Source organism: Anoplophora glabripennis, unplaced genomic scaffold (genome assembly GCF_000390285.2).
Source record: "Anoplophora glabripennis isolate ALB-LARVAE unplaced genomic scaffold, Agla_2.0 scaffold264, whole genome shotgun sequence".
NCBI classification, from domain to species: Eukaryota; Metazoa; Arthropoda; class Insecta; order Coleoptera; family Cerambycidae; genus Anoplophora; species Anoplophora glabripennis.
The window spans coordinates 336,642-345,848 of NW_019416520.1; the positions used below are offsets into that span (position 1 = coordinate 336,642).

At 32.1% G+C, this 9,207-nt stretch overlaps 1 long non-coding RNA gene across 1 annotated transcript; it reads left to right on the forward strand.

Annotated features, from left to right (window-relative positions):
- Window positions 1-506: 506 nt before the first annotated feature.
- Window positions 507-1,175, forward strand: LOC108905154. Its single transcript, XR_001964254.1, has 2 exons — window positions 507-825; window positions 934-1,175. It is a non-coding gene; the product is annotated as an uncharacterized LOC108905154 (long non-coding RNA).
- The last annotated feature ends 8,032 nt before the right edge of the window (window positions 1,176-9,207 follow it).

Below are 9,207 nucleotides of genomic sequence, written 5' to 3' on the forward strand. Positions count from 1 at the left end.
TAATTCTCACTGTATATAAAGGAATTTTATCGAGTTATTTTAAATAAAATTAGGAAATACTTCTACATAAGGTTACCATTACTTTAAATGTCTGAGTCCTTGGATAAAAATGTTAATTTTAATATTTTGTCTGTTATGAATGAATTTCTTTACATGGGAATTACCAACTCCATATTCTGATTTTGTCTCCATATTCTAGAAACTTTAAGATTGTTATTGTTATGGATTAAAAAATCAAAATGCATTAAATACTTTATAGTAAATAAATAAATAATATGAGAATATGCATGGTATATTAAGCGTCGAAATAATAAATAATAACAATTTATACACACTGGACATATTTGCGTAAATTTCATATATTTACACATCTTCTACTGCATTTGCCACCCATCTGCGTCATTATACTTGACATTGGACTTCTGCCGCTACAAGTTTTGATGACGTCCTACGTGAGTATATAACTAAGCCTCCTTGAACTCTTATATTCAATATTACTTCAACTGTTGAGTGGTCAACTGTAGTAAAGTGTTAGTGAGGACAAAAGTTATATCTATTAAAAATGTACACAAACCCGTTCAGTCGCACTCATAGCTGTATGCGCCAAGTTATTGATCGTTTTTTACACATAAACGATCACAGGAAATCGAACAATGGAGGTCTAAAAAGAAATGGTTCCAATAGTTCGGTGTTTTCGTCATCATCCATGGCATCTCATAAATCTCCAGTGACTAGTGCTAAGAGACTTATTTCGATGGCTCAATGAGCACTCAGTGGCTACTTCTGGATTACTTCTTTTTGTTGTGGATTACATTAACAAAATAGGTAAGATTTAAACTCATGTCATATTTAAAAAACGAAGAATCCTAAAGAATTGATGCCAATACGCTTAAATGATAACAGTAAAGTTAACAGTTCTTGTTGTATTTGCAGTGTAGTCATGAGCTTCAGCTAAAGGGCCTAGAGTAGAGAAGATTCGTATGCAGCCAAGCTAAGATAGATGCTTTAAAGAGAGCGTTCAAATTAAAAGCTACTGGGAGATGCGACAAACTATTCATTAAGGAATAGTATGAGAAGAATAAATTGTATTGTATGCTATATGTAACTTAATATTAAACCTTTATACCGTAATGTATGTAATGTAGTTTAACAAAATATATATTACTTTATATACATTTTGCTTTTTAATGTTTTTTGATACTACTCCTAATACATACATATATACATATGTTTGCCATTGAAAAGTGTGAAACATAAAATCTGATTTTACTAAATCGTAAAATGATTTAATAATCATTTTGTACTTCATTCAATTTTTAATAATTATATACATAAATTTAAAAACAAAGTACGAAAATATACAGTATGGTATACGTATGATATCATTAAAAATATGAAATTGAAAAATTTTTACTTTAAGAAGTATAAAAATAACAATATTGGTTTTTACTTGGAAAGTTTTAAGAGAATAAGAGCTTTAGTGAAGTCGCAAACTAGAACAGCATATAAATTATACATAACTGATATTGAACAAAAAATTAAAACTGACTCTTAAGTATTTCTGTAGTTACATTCAATCAAAAAAAGGAACTTCTAGAATACCTGGTAGACTGATCAACGATAATTTTGTTTTTAATGCACCACAATCTATTGTGGATGGTTTCAGTGATTACTTTAACAGTGTTTACTCTAACTCCNCGGAGTTACAGCCCCCTGAAGTCCGCCCCTAAGAATATTTTTTTTTATATCTCAGAACCCTGTTGTACAAGAATAACTAAATTTGGTACACAGGGGTTTTATGACATGTGGAATCTGATGGTGCTACGTTTTTTGGCGGGGAGCCCCTTTAAGACACTTTTTCGTGGGCCCCACGAAAAAAAAATTTAGTCGCATATTTAAATTTCTTAAAAATTATTAGTCCACTAGAAAGTCATTAAATTTAGAAATTTTTTGTCCCATTATACTTTTTTCGTAAAACGCAAAGTTTTCGAGAAAAATGTCAAAATGTGATCGAATGCATATCTGATTCGCCATTTTCCTCAAAAATATTGCGTTTTACGAAACAAATATCAATAGACAAAAAAGTTTCTAAATTCAATGGCTTTCTAGCTAACTAATAATTAAGAAAAATCAATTTTGCGACAAAATTTTTCTGGTTCCAAAGACAAGGGGGCCCACGAAAAAGTGTCTTAAGGGGGTTTCTCGCCAAAAAGCGTAGCACTGTGACATTCCACAGGTCATAAAACCCTTGTGTACCAAATTTAGTGATTCTCGTACAACATGGTTTTGAGATATAAAAAAGACTTATTGAGAAAAAGACTGCAGATTTCAGGGGGCTGTAACTCCGAAAGAAGGGGCCAGTTGGCAAAAAGAAAAAATACGGGTTCCCTAAATTTGTCTTAAGAATATATGACCAAATTTTTTTGCATGAATTTCGGGACAACCTGTACAGGGTGTTTCAGGATTAAGTCGACAAACTTTAAGGAGACATTCCTTATAAAAAAATCAAGTATAATTTTTTTTCCAGAGACGCTTCATTTTCGAAATATAGGGCGTTAAATATTTTTTTAAAAATTCGAATTTTTTAAATAACTTCTAAATGAAGAAGGCTATTTAAGCCAAATTTGACAAGACACATCTTCTTATAAGATACCATTTTTCCATAGAAGTAGAACCCGCAAGCAACCAGTGGCGGAGTTATGGGGGCTCAGACTCATTAAATTATAAGACAAATTAATACGCCCCTACTGAAAATAAAATATGATGCTGTTTTTAGATAGAACAGTTTGTTATTGACAAAAAGTGTACATTCACTTTTTTTCCTAACTCTTATAGTTTCATGGCAAAATTGATTTTTCGGAAGGGTGCTTCTGGATTCTGTCGATAAACTTTAGGAAGACGTTCCTCATAAAACCTAAAAAAAATAGAATAAAAATATAGGCACCATTTACTCGAAGGGGAATTTTAAACCAAAGGAACAACCATATTTGGTCCTACGTGAATTTACGGGCGGTATGGGAACATAGTTTTCAGCATGAATTCCGATGTAACGTATGGTTGGGTGTGTTGGACAACACTACAGTTGGTCCCTACTTCCTTCCGCAACGGTTAAATGCCGACATGTTTACCGAGTTCCTTAATACTCGAATGAACAGTTGGTTTCAACTGGATGGTTGTCCTGCCCATTTTGGTAGAGGTCCTAGGGAGTGGTTAAACATTAATTATCCCAGGAGATGGATTGGTCGTGGAGGAGCCGCAGCGTGGCCCGCACGTTCACCGGACTTGACACCGATGGATTATTTCGTTTGGGGTGCTGTTAAACAAAAAGTCTACGAGGTGCCAGTTGATATCCTAGAAGATCTAAGACAGCGAATAGTCCAAGCGTGTCGAGAATTAACTCCAATTCAATGTCGATCGGCCACTACCTCCATAATTAGAAGATGTCGTGTTTGTCTACAGTCCGGAGGCGCCCATTTTGAACAAAATATTTTTTAAATCATTTCATTTTTGATTCACTTTTCGCTTTGTCTAGGTATAATATTAATTGGTAATTTTTTGGTTGTTTCAGTTTACAAATAAATGTTCATGTATTGTTTGCCATCTTATTTTATTTAAAAGTACACAAACACAAGTAAATGAAGTGACTACAAACCACCTGATAAAATTTAGGAGTATTGCAAGGGTCGTTACGTTGTCGCATCACGACATAGTTACATTAGATGTTAGGTACTTAAATATTTCTATTGTTTTCATCAACATATTTTTTTTTCTAAAAAAAAATACCCTATATCTCAAAAACGAAGCATCTCCTAAATAATTTTAATACTATTGGTTAAACCCAAGGGAAGGGAAGACAAAAAGGCTTATTTGACTCACACATACTCGAGACTAAGACCATTTTTAATAGGTGCTATATTTTTTTAGGTTTTATGAGGAACGTCTTCCGTTCCGACAGAATCCAGAAGCACCCTTCCGAAAAATCAATTTTGCCATGAAACTATAAGAGGTTAGGAAAAAAAGTGAATGTACACTTTTTGTCAATAACAAACTGTTCTATCTAAAAAACAGCATCATATTTTATTTTCAGTAGGGCCGTATTAATTTGTCTTATAATTTAATGAGTCTGAGTCCCCATAACTCCGCCACTGGTTGCTTGCGGGACTTCTACTTCTATGGAAAAATAGTATTTTATAAGATGTGTCATGTCAAATTTGGCTTAAATAGCCTTCTTCATTTAGAAGTTATTTAAAAAATTCGAATTTTTTAAAAATCTTTAACGCCCTATATTTCGAAAATGAAGCGTCTCTGGGAAAAAAATTATACTTGATTTTTTTCTAATTTTTTTATGAGGAATATCTCCTTAAAGTTTGTCGACTTAATCCTGAAACACCCTGTATATTCATAAAACCGGTTGAGAAAGACTCTTTTGGAATTTCGGTTAATTAATGTGTATTCGTTAAAATACGCAATAATAATATTCCCCTTGGGGACTGCCTAGCCGAGTGTCTTGGCCGGCGGATTTCGATCTGCCGAGGCAAGCATCACGGACGTGGGCTGGAATTTGGATGGGTGACCTAAGGCAGGCTCGGGGACGTGGCTGTGGCAGACTACCTAGAGACCTGGGTCGCCCAACATTTGCCGCATGCGTGTGGTCCCCGATAAAATGGTAATAAGAACAGAGTAAGAAAATCTCTGTAACTCAAGACCATGCTATAATACATAAACTGTACGGGACTTTGCCACCAAGCCACCCGTGGTGTGGTAGGATGGTTTGAAGAAAAGTACTCGAGTAAGGAAGGAGGGTGTACAAGGGGCCTAATAAGGCCTAAGTGCCGCGGTGGAAGACAATTCCACCACCCTCCGACATACATACATACATACATACATACATACATAATATTCTTCTTTTTTTTAGTTAATTTAATTCAAATATGAAAACGTATATTTTAAAAAAATATCGCTAGAGGTATATTTTTACGATGTAAAAAAAACAATGTTCAAGGAAATACTTTACTTGCATTGCAACATTGGATCACTAAGGTACATTTTATTTATAAATTATCGTGATTTTTTTTTCGTTACTGAAAAGAAATTATTACAGACGAAAGAAATTCTACTTTTTTTTTCTAATTTTCATCAGGTGAAGTTATATGCACTCTTCGCACGAATTATTCAGATAAGATGTAACTTTAAGTGGGGGTCAGTTTTTTAGGGGTAATAGTAGGTACATGTTCCCCTAAATACGAGTCTGAAATTCTTTTTTTTTATCAAATAAATAGTCGAGTTGTAGTTTTGGTAATTGCGCTTTCTATTTGCGCTGCGACTGTGCGGCATAAACCGGGGCAACTGAAATTAGCATGGTAAGTTGTAACATTGTACTATCAGTGTTGCCAGCTGTTGCACTTTTTAAATTAATTTACGTTGTGCGAAGTTACAATGGAAAATAATTTAGTAAACAAACTGCTTTTATATGGTTTTGATATCAATGTGGAGAAAGCACCGACAATTAAAAAAACGTTCTATTGTTTTAAAACAAAGATTTTGTTTACATGATTTATTAAATATTATCTAATTGGTACGTTAGTAATGGTAATTAAAAATATGTAATTTATGTTTTAAAATAATTATTTTCGTCGTTTTAAAAAATGCACATAAAAAAAAATTAAAATACTAATTTGGGTAATATGAAAATTTTTTTTTAATTTTTTTTTACAAATATGTGTTACTATTTATTTAAGCAGCGTATGTATTAAATTTGTGATCTTAATATCAATGACCTCTGCCTATTTTATTAAAGATAGCTTAATACTGTTATTTAGTGAAAGATTATGACCTCCGCTCTAGATTTTTAATTTAATTAAATCAAATTTGTATCACAAATGCGTTTTTGATTACGTTTCTTCCTTATGATTTCTCATTGTTAAAATTTACAAACATTATAAGAATGTATGCTAAACATTTTTCACTATTAAATTAAAAACCACAAAGGAAAAAATGTTAGCGTAAAAAAAGAAATCCAGATAATTATAATTTTTTTTCTTGGAAATACTATAAATATCATGTAAAAGTACACAACGCAATCAGGAATTATGTTATGATAAACTGCGGGATTTCCGATTTGAACCATCCCACATTATTGGTGTAAATTAGTTCTTAAAACATTACTGTGCTATATGATAAATGCCAATAATCACAAACACAAAAATTATTGGTTCTAATCAAGACAGGTTTCATTTAATTTACAGCTCAGGTAAGTTTCATTTTCAAAATTTAAGGACCTTATTTTGCATTAATCTTATAACGTGCAGGTAATTAATTTGAATTTCTTAAAAGGGGCGAAATGATACGAAAAACATCTTGAAATTATGAAATGTATTGCAACAGTTTAACTTTAAAATCTACACGTAACATAACCTGATGCAACAAACCGTAAACTAATAAAAAGGAATAGGTCATGAGCTCTAAATCTAACTGACTTAAGAAAAAAACAGTAAACGGAAATCCGGATATTTTAAAAGTAAGGTATAGGCGTGTTAATTGGGTCAAAATAAAAACTTTTTATTCTTGTACTTTTTTCTTAAATTTCAAAATCTTAACTATTTTAACAAAAAATCGCGATTTCTACTGATTCGAGCAATTTTTTGAGATTAAGTAAAAATCCTGAAGTGATGAAGCATTTCTGACGGCTCATTCTTCTTCAGCTAGTCGAAATACACAGAGTCTGATAAAAACTATATACAGTGTGTCCAAGATAAGGATGGGATAGCATTACGATATAGGAAACGGTAAGAGATACGGGGTGGCTTAAATTAGAAAAAAGTTATATTTTTTTTATACCTAACAATATGCCGTTTAGAAAGTTTTAAAATTCTGGGTAGTTCCGGAGATATTCGAAAAAACCCGAAATTTTGTAAAATCGTTTTATTTTCTTCTGGCTTCATTTGAAAACGAATTTTAAAATGAATTGCATATTTACATTGCCACTTTTTCGCTCTATCCAGTGGCGCCAACATTTTTGCAATCCGACGTTTCGTCTTCGAGGGGCCATCATCATAATCATAATCATAATGTTTTTAAATACGTCGCTGCTATTTTTATGACAAAATCTCATTTGAGAAGAATTAGATTAGAAATAATAAAACATTTCATAAATTCGTATTATTTTTTTATTAGGTACTTTTTTAAATTATTGATTAAAAAAAAATGTTGGATATTTTGTGCTGTATTGACTTTTATATTGTTGTGACTTCCTGCAATAGATATTTTGAAAGCGTTCAGAGCAGCCGTACTCAAGAAAAAATTTAAATGACAGCTAAAACAAGATAAAAACCTTTTTACGATTACAATAGTAATATCTAATTCAGAATTAAAAATGGCTAGATTTTGTCATAATAATAGCACCGACGTATTTAAAAAAATTAACCTGATGAAGACCCCTCGAAGACGAAACGTCATATTGTAAAAATGTTGACGCCATTGGATAGAGCGAAAAAAAGTGGCAGTATAAATATGCAATTTATTTTAAAATTCGCTATCAAATAAAGCCAAAAAATAAAACGATTTTGCAAAATTTCGGGTTTTTTTCGGATATCTACGGAACTACCCGGAATTTTAAAACTTTCTAAACAGCATATTGTTAGGTACAAGAAAACACAACTTTTTTCTAATTTGAGCCACCCCGTATCTCTTACCGTTTCCTAGATCCTAATGCTATCCCATCCTTATCTTGGACACACGTATACATACAGGGTGTCCCAAAAGTATGGAAACAGCACAATAACTTTCGAAAAATGCATATTGAGGAAAAATGATTCAGACAAATGATTTAGGATTTTTCCCTGGCTATTCAATTTGACCTAGATTTGACCTTGACCTTCAAGGTTATTTCAAGGTTAAGTAAATTTTTTCAAATGGGATGCCCTACTTTTGACCCCGGAAATGAAAAGAGCGGAAAATTTTACGTTCAGATATGTCCTTGACCATTTTCCGAATTTGACCTATGATGGTCATTAAAGGTCAAATCCAGGTCACGCATGGTTTGGCGCACTGTCTTGAAAAGAACGGGTTGCAAAAAAATTACCATAACTAACGTTGTAGGATTTTTCCCTAGCTATCTGACGGTGACCCTTGATTTGACCGTGACCTTCNTAAATAAATAAATAAATAAATATTAAGATTATTAAAAAATAAGATGACATCGGGCCAGAACCAGATTCCAAGTTTCTTGATTAAAGATTGCAGATCTGTTTTTGTTCAACCTTTGCTGTTATTGTTTAATTTAAGTATTAAAACTAATACTTTTCCTGATATGTGGAAGGTAGCACGAGTTTGTCCAGTGCTGAAATCTGGTGATAGCTATGTGTTAACTAATTACAGACCGATTTCTATTCTTTGTAATTTTGCAAAGGTATTGGAGATTTCTGTGTACAACCGAATTTACCCTTGTGTTAAGAATTATATAAGTCCGTTGCAGCATGGCTTTATGGAAAATCGTTCGACAATTACTAATTTGGTTACTTTTTCTCAATACATATCCAGTGTAATTGATGACCAAGGTCAAGTTGATGTTATATAAATATAATGATTTGTCTAAGGCTTTTGACCGAATTGATCACGGCCTAACTTTATGTAAATTAAAAAAATATGGATTCAGTGACTCTCTATTAAAATTTTTTACATTATATCTATGTAATTGATCGCAGTTTGTGTCATTCAATGGTTTCAACTCTAAATATTTTTACCCCTCATCTGGAGTCCCTCAGGGATCTAACTTAGGGCCTTTTTTTTACTGTTTATTAATGATATTGCTTAAGTTATTGATTGTAATTTTCTTTTGTTTTCTGATGACCTAAAAATATATCATAGAGTTAATTCAATTAAAGACTGTCTGTTTATACAAGATCAAATAGGAAAAATTGAAAATTGGTGTACAGTTAATAAACTGAAATTGAATGATCAAAAGTGCAAAGCAATGACTTATACATTAAAAAAACAGCCAATAAAATTTGATTACAGTATAAATAATTTAGTACTTACACGATGCAGCACTATGAAAGATTTGTGTGTAATTTTTGACACTAAATTTTCATTCAACGCTCATATTTGTGAAACTGTAACTTCACTGAAAATGTTAGGATTTGTGAACAGGAGTTGTCGAAGTTTTCAGAATAATCAAACATTAATGATTATTTATTATTCCTTTATCCG